Genomic DNA, 15,160 nt, shown 5'->3' with positions numbered 1-15,160 from the left:
CTGCCTTCCACTCCACAGAGCCTCGGCTAGTGGGCATTCTGGCCCAACACTGGGGATCTCTGCAGATGATGGGAAGGTGCAGGATGAGTGTGAAGCACAGACCCATGGGATGTGATTGATCTCACTCCCTCGTCCACAGTGTCTGTGACTCCTGAGATCTGTGACTTGGCTTGTGTTTCCAATGATAAGAGATGACAGACAGGACTAAACTCTTAAACCTGGGTGTCTGTGCCTGGGACTTAGAGTGATGTCCCAAGAAAGATGCAGATTCTGTACACCAGAATCTGGTGTAATTCCTTTTCAAGGACCTCCAGAAACCCACCTCATCACACACTTTAGCACTTTCAGATATAATGGAGGACGTTGTACAACTTGGAGAAGACATGTCAGCACCCACAGTGAACAAGGCTGGATGGCCTTGGTGGAGGGATGGCCCAGATCAAGGGAACAGGGGATGTGAGACCTCAGTGGACACCAGTGTGACCATGGACTGACCCAGAGAGCAGAGACTGTGTAAAGCAATATGTTGGTTTCCTCCAAGATTTTAATTAGTTTCAGATTTGAAAGATTAATTTAAGAAAATTAACAGAAATTACAAAATGTACGGATATAATTAAAATGTGTAGTTTACAAACTAATTGAAACAGCAGATTTAACCATCATTCACTACCCATTATCATTACGACTGCCAGAATTATAAAACTTTCAGTATCAAAACTCACCATCTCTGAGTCTCCCCACAATGTGGAGGTGGTTACTCAGGTAAAAGAAACATCATAATTACATAAAGGAAAAGACACGGGGCTCACTTAAGGACTGTGATTTATAGTGGGTCATATTTATAGTGATTCTGAGGCCATAGATTGCCTTGCAGTCCTGCCCTGCTAGGTGAGGAATAGGGTCTGAGAACAGTGTCATTGGGAAATGTGTCCTCTGGAAATGTCACAGTGTAATCACACAGCCCTGGAGGGATCAGTGACATTGTGATCACATGGGCTGTGGTTTTATGCGACTGGCAGTGCACTGGGCTGGTTTTCATGGCCATCTGTGCACATATGTGTGGCCTACCTGAGGTGCTATGACATCCCATAACCAACAACGTCCCCAGGCATTAGGGATATTTGAGCCCCTTTAGGGTCTTATGGGACAACCTTCCAATACATGGTGTGTTGTTGACCACAAAACCATATGTGTGTGTGACTGTGCAGGAAACTGTGGTTGTAGAATTTTCCAATGGCAGATATGTTTAACACAATGCTTCTGAATTAAAATTGTTTCTAGATGAAATGTTCATCACTTGTAATAGGGACTTGAAAGATCCCTGGGATAGGAATAATGGTGACTGGCCCATCTTGTCTGGCATTTATATTTGTGATCACAGAGATTGGCACCCTGTGGAGTCTCACTCTGAAAGGACACCTGGCTGGTCTCTGTGGAGCACCTGCCAGACAGTGAGTTTCTTCTCTGCATGTAATGCTCACCATTGTGAACCAACATTGAGACTCCTTTGTCCTTTATAAGGGTCGTGATGTTCTTCATCAAAATGTCAGGGAAACACGTGACACAGTTTCTGTGAGAGTGAGCTGTCTGGTGAATGTTGAGATGAAATATTGAGGTGAGATACTGATGAATTAAATTTAGTTAAATTAAAATCCTTTACATCACCAAAGTAATGTTAAGAGAATGAAAAGACAATCATAGACTGCACAGCATGTTTTCAAATGTTATGTCTACAAAATATTGCATCTTAAGTGTATAGGACTTTCCACATATTCCAGGAGCCCAGAGCCCTCTGACCAGAGGCCCACTGCTCCAGAGAGGGTGGATTGAAGAGGGTGCCTTTGAGCATCAAAGTGACCTTCCCTCTGAGCAAAGCTATGGACAGACCCTCCTCACTCTGCTGCCTCTGAACACAATGGACCCTTAGTACCAGAATCTGAGAATGTGGGTCAGCCATGACTCTGCCCACATCTTCTCTTCAATAATTGGATGAGTCTGCATCAAAGGCAGGTGCAGTATCTGCTTTGTATTTTCTCTTCTGTATAAAAAGTGTGCTTCTGTCTGATGAAATCTGTGAGGGGTTTTCTGCATTAGGCCGCAGTGCCTTATGGGAGAGTAGCTCAGAGAGACTTGTGCTCGCATAGAGGACTCACACAGTGAGGGTCATGGGAGTCCACCCTGCCCATACTTCCTAGTTACTCCTATAATTGCGGTTATAGGTGTTTGAGTTAAAGAAAACAGGGACTTGGTACACGCTCTCCTGTATGGTGGGATCATATTTATGATTCACTTGATGTCAGTATGTTACTAAATACAAAAGTGTTATTATAGCATCTGACCAGTTGTGGATTTTTTCAAATTTGTCTTTTCAAAAGCATATAGACAAAAAGCTAATCAATTTTATTATATTCATGAAAATCAATGAGATTCCATATTTCCTGTATCACGCAGAAATGTGGGGGGATCCTTTAAGGTGTTTGCAATGTGCCTCACAATGAAAGTGTCTTCTCAGTCCAGGTCTCACAGGGCATGTAGTCAGGAGAACAGACACCCATGGGAGATGCTGTCCTGGTCCCTACCCACTCATGAGAACAGAGCCCTCACATGCAAATTTCTCCCCCAGCTCAAGGGTACATCCCCCCCTGGGCTGTGGGGTCTCACAACTCTCTTTCTCTGCATGGGGCTGAGGTCACTGGGGAAGGCAGTGCTATTCTCTAGAAGATGAGACAGGTAGGTCTCCTGCTGTGCCTGATGAAATCCCCCAGGGTGAGTGTCTCATATGTCAGACATGACTCTATGGGATGGTGGTTACTGTACATGAATGACAGGAGCTGTTGCTCCTTGTCCCCAGGAGTCCTGTCTCATATGCAGCTGCAGGAGTCAGACCCAGGACTGGTGAAGCCCTTGAAGACCCTCTCCCTCACCTGCACTCTCTCAGAATTCTCTTTTTTTAAGATTTTTATTTATTTTTAGAGAGGGAAGGGAGGGACATAGAGAGAGCGAAACATCAATGTGTGGTTGCTGGGGGCCGTGGCCTGCAACTCAGGCATGTACCCTGACTGGGAATCAAACCTGCGACACTTTGGTTCACAGCCCGTGCTCAATCCACTGAGCTATGCCAGCCAGGGCTGTCTTTAATGAGCTACAGTGTGCACTGGAACTTCCAGGCTCCAGGAAATGGGGTGGAGTGGGTCAATGCTATGTGGAGTGGTGGGAGCACAGACTCCAACCCAATGCTGAAATCCAGGCTCATCATCACCAGGAACACATCTGAGAGCCAAGTTTATTTAACACTGAACAGTTAAGTGCCAGAGACACAGCCATATGATACTGTGTGAGGCATACAGAGAGGAGAAGGTGGTATGATCCCAGACACAAACCTCCCTGCAGGAGATCTAGGGGTTGGGATGCAGGGGGAACTCTGGATACCAGGGGGCACTCTGGATATGGGGGTGGTCAGGTCCCACCAACAATGGAATATCCCCTGGGTAGGTGTGGACCTGGTAGAGAAGGAAGGAGCTTCCTGTTGGGAGCAGAAATTTCCTTTCAGAGCCCTCAGCTCCACCCAATGACATCTCTTCCCTCTTGTCTGTGAATCTAATTTCTTGGATTCTCACTGCAGAAAAGATGTGAGGAGGTAACACTGTTCATTTGAAGATGAGAGGTCAGCAGTGACTGGAGGTCTCTTCCTCACCAAGTCCTTCTGTGCTTGTTAGTCTTTAATGATAATGTGAATTACAGATACTTATGAAATTAAATATATACTTAAAATGTATGTCAGCAGTCTGCTAGGATTGTTTGTTCTGAAAAAAAAACAAATTATTTGTTCATACAAATAATTTGAAAAAAAATATATATATTTGAATATATATATATATACATTCTGTATAATATATAGCTTATTCTATATAAGCTATATATACAGCTTCTTTATTTTGTTAGAAACTACAAAAAACAGAGGCCTTCTATTAATTAAAAAAAAACTTCTAAAATATTTTATTTATTTATTTATTTATTTATTTATTTATTTTTAGAGAAAAGAAAGGAGGGAGGAAAAGAGGGAAAGAATCATTAGTGTGGGGTTGTCTTTTGTGCTCCCCCTACTGGGGAACTAGCTAGCAACCCAGGCCTGTGCCCTGACAGGAGATGGAACAGGTGACCCTTTGGTTCACAGACCAGCACTCAATCCACTGAGTCACACCAGCTAGGGCCCTTCTATTTTTAAAGTAAGTAAACTAGGAAGCATCCACGAATGGAATTCTACTCAGCAGTGAAAAAAATAATCAGCTGATACAGGCATCTATGCATGTGGGTCTCAGAAATCACTCAGGATGGAAGGACCCAGGTTCAGAGACTACAGACGAGCATGTCCTGGGGTTCACATGGCCACCTCAGGATAGCAGGGTCTTGGCTGGGCTTTCTGCCCTTTTCTCTCACTCTCAAGTGGGGATGTGCACTCTCTGCAGACTGTCCGTTCCCTAATTCTCAGCAGGGCCCTGAAGGATGGATGGCTGTACATACTCCCAGTCTCCTGTGAATGCACTGCATCCATGACCAGGCCTGACATTGTCACGACAGCTGCTGTTTCCTCCCAGAGCCTCCATCTCTGAGTCTCTCCCACAGGCAAAGACTCCAGGGTAGCTGACACTTCACTGACCCCAGGTCTCCTACAAGTACCTTTCACCACATTCAGGCCACAAGCTGCTCCACAAGCTCCTGGAAGTAAAATCTAATTTACATTCATAGTATAAGTGGAATCATGCATTATTTGAATTTCCACTGTGGCCTTATTTCACACAGGGTGATGTCACCAAGTTTCAACTATGTCGTGGGTCATGGCAGTATTCCCTCTGTTTTAAGGCTGACTAGTACCCTGCCATGAGTGCAAAGCACATGTGCATCCATTCACACACTGATGGACAGCAAGATGGTTTTTACTTTTTTACTATAGAGAATAATGCTGCAATGAACATGGCAATGCAAATGTCATTAGAAGTTTCCGGTTTTTAATATTTGAATGAACTTCTAGAAGCTTCCTGGCTCAAACCTGCAGAATTTAATTCTCTTTTTTGGAGACACCACCATGCTCTTTCCCATGTGGCAGCACAATTTGTTTTTTTCCATCCATAGTGTGCAAGGGCTCCCATTCCCCACATGCTCACCAACACAATCTTTTGTTTTATGTCTGTTTTGTATTCTTTTACAAAATCTCCCTGCCAGGCATGAGGTGATTGCCAACTGGTGCTTTGATCTGGAATTCCTGGTGACTGGGGTCTTCAGTGAGCCTGTTGATAGTTTTTGTTGTTGTTGTTGTTGTTGTTGTTGTTGTTGTTGTTGTTGTTTTAATGTCTAGGTCTGTGTTGTGGACATTTTCTCCATGTGACTCCTTCTTTTAGTTTTCTCCCTCACCTGCAGTTATCTTTATGATCATGAAGTCTGCCTATTTTTATGATTACACTTCTAACAAGTTATTAGATTTTTAAAATCATTGTTTGACAGTCCCAATACCTGAGTCTCACAGGAATGCCATTCAAATGTATATTCCTTAAGACCCTGGTCTTGCTGTTTGTCATTCTTGTAGTTTCTGGTGCACCCAGACCTGCAAGACTGTCAGTACCTACAGGTGTTCTGCTGTGTGGTGTCATGTGCCATGTCTTCATGCTCACAATTATTTAACTCACCTGGGACATGAGTTCCCTCTTTCTCCCACTAGACCCTCACTGTGGACATCTCTGTCAACTAGCAAGGGGCACCTTGGAGGCTTTGGTTTCCATGGAGGCAATTGAGGAGGTTGGTTTCTGCAGTGGGATCTGCAGAATGCAATTTTTCCAGTGACCCTTTGCTCATGTCCCCTCCTTGGTGTGGGGTCATCATGTTCTGTCCTCTCTGCAGACCATCCCTCTGTTCTTTCTTGTCCAGCTGCACCCGACCTTTATCATGGCAGGAAAGTTGTGGGTGTGGTGGTGGGGCTAGGCTCACATAATTCTCCGACCTCTGACTGAGCCTTATTTTTACGTAGAGATGTGTCCAAGCCTGGGCTGTGTCCTTGTAGCTGTTCCTGTCCCCGGGGGTCTCCAAGATTTTTCTCTTAGTTTTACATTAACAGAATTTATACAAACTGTATTTTACAGGCTCAATGAAAAAGCACCGGAATGCATAGGTGTTATTAGAAGAAATCTAAAGTGATATGACACATGCTGCATCTGTGTAAGGCAGTTCTTTATCTAAAGGTATGATTGTCAATACCTTTAGAAACACTGTAAATCTTCAGATAGACACTTTTCTGTATTACTGTGTGAAACTCAGATAAATAAAGTCAGTGTGAGTCCAGACACACACTTCACTGTGCAAACCAAATGGGCTGAACTGCAGGGTGCATTCAGGAGTCCAGAGGGCAATGTGACAAACAACCCAGTCAGTGTAACAAAGGCATTGACCAGCCATGACCACTTGTCTGGGTCCCCTGTTCCTGCCTCAGAACATGATTGTGTTCCTGGGAAATGACTGCCCAGTTTCCCCATTGTCCTGCCTTTGGGTTCTTGGCTCTGAACTCTGAAACTGGGGACCTGTGGTCTGTAGGTAGGTGTGGCCCTCCTCATATATCAGCTGCGTTGGCTACACTGACTACTCAAGGCTCAGACTCTTCCCAGGATGTACCAGCACACTGTGGCCTCTGTAGTTTCCAGGTACTGGGAAGACAGAAACACACAAGAGCTGTCAATATCAACTCTTCACTCCGATCATGTATGTTTCCGTTGTGTTGGTAATGCAGGTCATTCACTAGGATCAGGTCAGTGTAGGGGTCCTGATGATGGATTAGGAACAGGGGAGAAGGGAGCCCTGGAGTTCACCCACTGTACATCATCACTGCCTGTGTGTGTGTGTTTGCCTGTGTTAATTACTGATCAGCAGATGTGCATTGATATTAGGGCTTCAAGAAGAGGAACCTGAGCACATAAGAAGCCACTTAACTCCCCAAGGACTTCTGAGCTTCCTGGTATTGGCTTAGTCAGTGCATCTGGTGGCTTCAGTGAAGGTGCTCTCTGATGGATTCATAGACCCCAGGCTTGGTGGCTCCCCATTGGGTCATGGGAGTTTAGTTAGTTGAGTTCTCTGTGCCCAGAGATATAAGAGCACAATGTTTCCCTGAGGGAGCATCCTGAAGTCAGGGTTCTGAATCCAATTCTAGACAAGTGATGCAGACATGTCCATTCACTGTAGACCAGAAAGGACCAACCTCTTCAGGGCCTGATATTGGCATTGGAGGTTGGGAAGGGCTCACAAGCTCAGGGATGTTGCCAAAGAACAAGTGCAGAGGGAGCTGGGGAGAGAAACACCATGAGACCCTGGGTTTTTCTTTTTTCATGATGCCATATAAAACAAGAGTTAGACATGAGTTGACTGTAAATATCCTATTTTATCAGAGAATTTACCAAATTCGGTAAGACATGAGAGCCACACTAAAGGGTTGTTTCTAGGGCTTCTTTATACTTGAATTGTAAGGACCTGGGAGAAAGGATGGTTGTATTAATTCACTCGGTTCAGCTTTTGTAGGCACGCTGATCAAGGAATAAGACATTCAGGTTTTAGGTACAGAACTCGTCCAGATTTTCTCTCTGTTACTTACATGTGGGCTCACAATTAGGAGCACGCTGTGGTGGCCTGTTCTTTAGTGTGAGGAGCTATGTCAGCACAGAGCTCAGGGACCCAGCAGGGGCCAATATCCTGCAACACTGATTAGACATGCAGCCTCAGACACCCATGGTCCTTGTGCCCTCCTCCTTCTGTCAGGTGGGGCCAAGTCTTCAGCTATGAATAGGTCTGCCTCATGAATATGCAAATTAGAAGAGGTGGACTATGTTAAATATGAGTCTCTCTGGACCCTGAGAGCATTGCTCACAGCCACACTGTTCCATATACAAATCCTAGAGAGCACAGCCCATCACCATGGACTGGAGCTGGAGAGCCCTCTTCCTGGTGGCAGTGGCTACAGGTATGGGTTTCCCCAGATCCCAATCTGAGGAGGGGCCAGAAAGAGTCCAAGGGGATTTCCAACCACTGCTGTCTCCTCTCCTCAGGTGTCCACTCCGAGGTACAGCTTTTGCAGCCTGGGTCTGAGGTGAGGAAGCCTGGGTCATCTGTGAAGATGTCCTGTAAGGCTTCTGGGTACACGTTCACAGATCACTATATTCACTGGGTTCGACAGGTCTGAGGACAAGGGCTTGAGTGGATGGGAAGGATTGACCCTTCAGACAGTGAAACAAAGTACACACAGAAGCTCCAGGGTAGCCACCATAACTGCAGACAAGTCCACCAACACAACCTGCATGCAGCTGAGCAGCCTGAGAACCGAGGACACAGCCGTGTATTACTGTGCAAGAGACACAGTGAGGGAGAGTCAGAATGAGCCCAGACACAAACCTTCCTGCAGGAAACAGAAGGGTTGGGCTTGAGAGGGCACTCAGGTTCCACAGACCACAGATAAGAAACCCAGGGGCAGATGTGGGCCTGGGCAGGAAGGAAGGGGCTTACTCTTGGGAGCAGGTATTTCCTCTCAGAGATCTCAGCTGCATTCAGGGACAGTTCCTCTTTCCTTGCTGCAAATCTAGTTTCTCAGATGTTCAGTGCAGACAATAAACAGGGATGTAACACAGTCCATGTGCAGGAAACACATCAGCAGGGACTGAGGACCTCTCCTTCACCAGGTCCCTCCGTGTCCTGGTATCCTTTCCTGACAAAAAATGAATCAGCTTCTTATGATATTAAATATATACTTTACATGCATCTCATCAGTCTACCCAGAGTGGTTGCTCCAGAACAACAAACTCTATGTTCCTACAAAAGTATATGCAAATATTACAGCCTCTTTGAGTTAGAAGTTACAAACACCCCAAAACTGTTTTTATTTTAAAATTAGCAAACTGGGGCCCTGGCTGGTGTGTCTCAGTGGATTGAGCCCCGGCCTGCACACTGAAAAGTCTGATTTGATTTCTGATTTGAATTGAAGTCTGAAAAGGTTTGATTCTCAGTCAGGGCACATCCTTGGATTACCGGCCGGGGCTCCAATCGGGGGCACATGGAAAGCAATTGACTGGTGGAGCTGAGCAGCCTGAGAGCCAAGGGCATGTCCGTGTATCACTGTGCTGCATGCACAGTGAGGGAGATTCGGAGTGACCCCAGAGTGGACCATGCTCTCTCACACAAAGTTTCTGTCCCTCTTTTTCTCACTCCCTTCCCTTCTCTCTAAAATAAATAAATAAAATTTTAAAAATAAAATAAACCAACTGGGGAACACCCACAAATGGAATTCTACTCAGCAATGAAAATAGTAGTCATCTGATACAGATATCGATACAAGTGGTCTCAGTGATCACTCAGAGTGAAAGAAGCTGGGCCCAGAGACTACAAAGGTTCATGCCCTGGTGTTCACAAGGGGACTCCAGGATGACAGTGATTGGCTGGGTTTTCTGTTCCTTTCTCTCTTACCCAGGTGGGAAGCTGTACTCTGTGAGGGCTGATGATTCCTTTATTGTTAGTAGGACCCTGGGGATGGACAGCACCTCTCAAGAAAGCAAACACCTCCAGGCTCCAGAGAATACACAATGTCCATGACCAGGTCGGATATGCCCCTGAGAGCAGCGTGCTCCTCCAGGTGCCTCCATTCTTGGGTATCTATCACCAGCTCAGGCCTGCAGGGAAGCCTTAATTTAAATTAGTATTATAAGTGGACCCATGCAATATTTGCCTTTCCATTGCACCTTTATATCACAGACATAATATTACCTAGTTTCAACTACATTGTGCTTTGTGGCAGGATTTTCTCTGCTTTAAGCCTGACTAATACTCTGTTATGAGAATATAGCCCACATTCATCCATTCACCCACTGATGGACACTGAGGTGGTTTTTACATAGTAACTGCAATGAATCATGGTGCAATGAACAAGGCAGTGCAAATGCCTCTTCCAAGTCCTGGTGTTTATTATTGAATGAACACCTAGAAGCTGCATGGCTCAATCATGCAGGATTTTCAAATTTTGAGGGGAGGTGGAACCTACATCCTGTTTTTCAGGTGGCAGCACAATTTTATTTTCCCCTCCAGAGTGTGCAAGGCCCCCCTTTCCACACCCACTGACCAACACTTGACCTGTTTCACTTTCATTTTCTGTCATTTTACAATAACGTTCTTTCCAGGGGTGAGGTGATTTCCTCCTGGGGCTTTGATCTGGAGTCCCTGATGTGTAAGAGCCTGCTTGTGAACCTGTGGATAGATCTATTCATTTCTGGATCAGTGTTGTTGTCATTGTCTTTATCTGATTCTTTTTGTTTCTATTACTTACCCTTAGGTCGATACCTGTGCCAAAATCTGTATCAGATGACTACTATTTTCATTGCTGAGTAGAATTCCATTTGTGGGTGTTCCCCAGTTGGTTTATTTTAGTTTTTAAATTTTATTTATTTATTTTAGAGAGAGGGGGAGGGAGTGAGAAAAAGAGGGACAGAAACTTTGTGTGAGGTAATAGGTAAGTAGTAGAGGTCTGCCCACATTTTCCTATTAGGTTCTAACAAGCAATCAGGGTTGTTTTAAATTCAGTGTTGGACAATCTCAATACCTGAGTCCCATGGGAATGCCATTAGGAAATATTTCCATCAGGACCTGGTCTTGCTCTTTGTTATTCCCATACTTTCTAGTACAACTGGAGCTGCCAGAAAGGGCAGTAACCACAAGTGTCCCTTTGTGCTGTTTCATGGCTCATTCCTTTGCACTTGTAACTAATTACCTCATCTGGAACATGAGCTCCCCCAATCTCCTGCTAGTCCTTCACTGTGGACGTCTCTGTGAGTCAGTCAGGGCTTCTTCTGGAGACTCTGGTTGTCATGGAGACCTATGTAGAAGACTATTTCTGCCATTAGCTCTAGAGATTTCAATTGATCCAGGGAATTATTGATTAAGCTACCTCCTTGGGGTGAGATCAGCACCTTCTGACCTCCATACAGAGCATTTCTCTGCTCCCGCTGGTCCAGCTGTATCCCAACCTCATGATGATAGGAAGGTTGTGAGTGTGGGGGTGGGTCTGGGCCACCATCATTCTTAGACCTAGGGATTAGCCTTATTTTTACAAAGGGGTGTGCCCAGGTCAGAGCTGTGTCCTTGCAGATTTTCCTGTGCTTCAGTGTCTCTGAGATTCTTCTCTAAATGTTGTATATTTACACGAACTGACTTGATACTGACTCCATGTTACAGGCTCAACAAAGTAAGGCTGGAGTGAGTATGTCTTATTAGAAAGAATCTAAAATCAGGTGGCACATTTTGCTTCATCTGTGAAAGGCAAATGCTCCATATAAAGGGATAATTCAGAACATCATCAGCGTGCAGGCAGACATCTCCATGCATTACTGTGTGAGACTCAGAAAAATAAAAATAAAAAGGGTGCAGTCTCAGACAAACCCCTCCCTGTGGAAAAAAAGAGCTGAACTGCATGGGATGCTCAGGACTCTGAGGAAGGAAGTTAAAAGCAACCTGGTCACTGTACCACAGGGACTCTAACCAGCCAGGGACACTTTCCTGTGCTCCCTCTTCCTTAAACAGCCCTTGCTTCTGTTACAAGGGAAATTCCCATCCAGTGTTCCCCATGGTCTTACCTTCATGTCTCCTGACTGAGATCTCTCAGAAAGGGGGCCTTTGGCTGTGGGTCAGTGAGATTTCTCCCAAATGTTGGGTCAGAGTTGGCTACAGTGACTGGACAAGGGTCTCCTGGGTCTGACCCTCCACAAGACAAACCAGAACTCTTCACACTGTGAACTCTGCAGGTTCCAGGTGCTGGGAGAGCAGGAAACCACAAGGGCAAGTGTTCCCCACTGTTCACACCGATCATGTTTCCTTTTGGTCTGTTGTCAAAGCAGGTCACTCACCAGGTTCAGCTAAGTGTTGGGGCATGTGCATGTGCTAGGAAGTGTGGAGAAGGGAGATCTGGTGTTCATCACCATGAACATTTCTACAGTATGAGTGTGATTTATTGAGCAGGTGATGGGCAGTGGGATTCATACCAAAGGTGGGGATACTCAGATGAGACCTGAAAGCACAGGAACCTCAGGACTTCAGAAGTCCCCCAAACTCCTGAGAGCTGAAGGACACAGGGGAGTTGGCTGAGTCAATGCATCTGAAAGCTCCAAGGAGGGAGCTCACTGGTGGCTTCAAAGAGCCCTGTCTATGTAGTGCTCTGAAGAGTCATCGGGGTTTAGAAACACCAGTTCTTCATCCAGAGATGTCAAAGCACAAGGTGTCCATGAGGGAGCCCCCTTAAGTCAGGTCTCTGCCTTCACTTCTGGACTACAGACACTGAGGTGTCCATGGCCTGTGAACCCAGATGGGACCCTCTCTTGCAGGGCACAGACTGCACATCAGTGGGCATGAGGGACCTATGACCTCAGACTTTCTGCCTTAGGAGCAGGTGTAGAGGAAGCTTGGGGGATTTCCTGAAAGGCCTGTATCCTCCTGTTTTCATGAGGACAACTATAATAAGAGTTGAACATGAGGTGACTCTAAGCATCCTATGATATCAGAGAACTTACCACCTGATGCACATGAGATCCACAGTCAATGGGACTATTTCTATGGTTTCTTTATATCTCACCAGTAAGGGGCTGGGGGAAGGGGTGGTTATTAACTTACTAACCACTTACTAGGTGCAAGATTTAGGATTCACACTGATCTAGGAATAAGACATTTAGCACTAAAATCCAGAACTGGTCAAGGTGGTCTCCATGTCCCTCAAATGTGGATTCACAGTGAGGACCATATCCTATGCAGACTTGTTCCTCGGTGGGAGGAGCTATATCTGCACAGAGTTTGGGGAGCTGACATGGGAAGTGTATCCTACAACATTAATTGAGATTTGGACCCCGAGTCTTCCACCGAACATGATCCTGTGTCTTCTCCCTTCTCTCAGGTGGGGCCAACTCTTCAGCTAATTAACACTCTGCATCAGGAATATGAAAATGAGAAGAGGTAGACTAAGTTACACATGGATCTTTCTGATCCCTGGGAATACCATCCACAGCAGCACCCTCCCCTGCAGAGGTCCTGAAGGAACAGCTTCTCACCATGGACTGAAGCTGGTTACCATTCTTCATGGGGGCACTGGATACAGACAAGGGCATCATCAGTGCCCGGGTTGAGGAGGAAACCAGGGGCAGTCAATGGGGAATTTAACCCACTCCTGTCTCTTCTCCACAGGTGCCCATGCCCAGGTGCATCTTCTGGAGCCTGTGGTTGAGTTTAGGAAGCCTGGGGCTGCAGTGAAGGTCTCCTGCACGGTTTCTGGATACAACTTCATAAGCCACTGACTGCACCAGGACAAGGGATTCAGTGAATGGGACAAATGGACACTGATTATAGTGAAACCAAGGTCACACAGAAGTTCGATGGCAGAGTCACCGTGACCACAGACATGTCCTTGAGCACAGCCTACATGGAGCTGAGCAGTCTGATAGACAAAGACATGCTCATTTATTACTAAGCAAGAGACACTGTGTGATGACCCACATCCTGAATGTGTCCCAAAATCTAAGAAGTGGGGATTATAGGCTGAGCTGAAGAGCTGACAAAGTGATGGGCCTCATGACTTCCTCACACACAGTCAGGGTTTGAGACCAGGACAGATGTTGTCATGGACACATGAGAAATTCAGGGAAGTGGTTCAGGTGATCACATGCACTCCTAGGAAAAGGCATGAGAGATGCCCCTGAAAATACCCAGTTGTTTGTTCTGATTGTGCAGAGGATACATCGGGAGACTCCTCATCCTCTGAATGCAGCACTTCATCAAAGTTTGAACTGGGAATCATTGGCCAGGGTCACCTTTGAGGATTTGTGCTGCAGTGTCTCCTAGTAAGTTCCAAGTACTAAGCTCCCTTATTTCTGAACAGTGGAATTGTTCTTGGGGAAAAGTAGTACAGAAATGTCAAAGGGCACTTTCTATGTTTTTGTGTCTGGCCAAGCATCAGTACAGTCCCTGCCCTTGGGACTGTACTGATATCATCACACAGCAGGGAGAAGTGTGGAGATACTGTTGACAATGGAAGTCCAACATCCAATTTTCAATATGTTCCTATGACAACTGAACCAATCACACACCTGGCACCGCCATCCTCACACATTTGTTCTTGGGCAGTCTGGAGGTCAGAGTGAATGTGTCAGCTGAAATGAGGTTAATCTACCATCCATGATAATTCCTCCCCTTGCATGGGGTCCTTTCTTCCACTTTGCACATTGGTACATTCAGTGTGTCAGGTTCAGTTCAGTGAATGCTCATCAGGTATGACCTTAGTGACAGACTCCCATGGGACACATGCAGACATGGATAGGGACAGTGAGAGGAGAAGGTTCTTCTGAAATTAACTATTGAAGAACCACAGGGTCCACCTTAATCCTCTCCAGCTCCCTAATTAGAGCTATGTCACATGTCCATGTACACACAGATCCTGATGGAGGATATCAGCATGGACCACCACAGAGAAAGGTTTAATATAAAGTTATATTCAGCAGCTCCAGGAATTGAGGTTATTTAATGATTTATCCATTCTGTAATCAACCAATAAAGAAAAAAATATGCTCTTCATGTCAATTATGAATTTACTTGTATGTGTTACTTTCTGTTATTGGTTTGCATCAATTTTTCCATAATTAAATTCCTAATACTTCAAAGTTGTTACTTTTCAAATTCTACTTATATCATCAACAAAGCAAATCTGGTCATGACTAAGTTTCTTCAGTGTCCTGAGTGTTTGAACGTGGTTTTAACCACAGAGAAAAAAAAAAAGAATGAGGCAGTGAAGCTGCTGCACACTCACCACCAAACTCCCCTGAGTGAACATGACCTTGGAGCTCTGTCTGCTTCTCTGTAGAGTTCATGCTTCTGCCTCCCAAAGATCCACACAGATGTTCCACCTCCTACAACATTGGGTTTACAAACTCTAGGTACAAACTCTGTACTCAGTTCATACTCGGGATGCTTTGTAATAAAAACAAGTTCAGATGGACATTCCCATCTCCTGAACTCGAATCTCCAGCACTTTTAGTTCTCCCTCTGCACATGCTGAGGGAGAACTAAACTCTCATTTTAAGTCCCTTTACTTTACAAAAATTCACCTTCCTAGCTC

The sequence above is a fragment of the Phyllostomus discolor genome, chromosome 15 (assembly GCF_004126475.2).
Source record: "Phyllostomus discolor isolate MPI-MPIP mPhyDis1 chromosome 15, mPhyDis1.pri.v3, whole genome shotgun sequence".
Lineage (NCBI taxonomy): Eukaryota > Metazoa > Chordata > Mammalia > Chiroptera > Phyllostomidae > Phyllostomus > Phyllostomus discolor.
Note: the sequence above shows the minus strand (reverse complement) of the source record.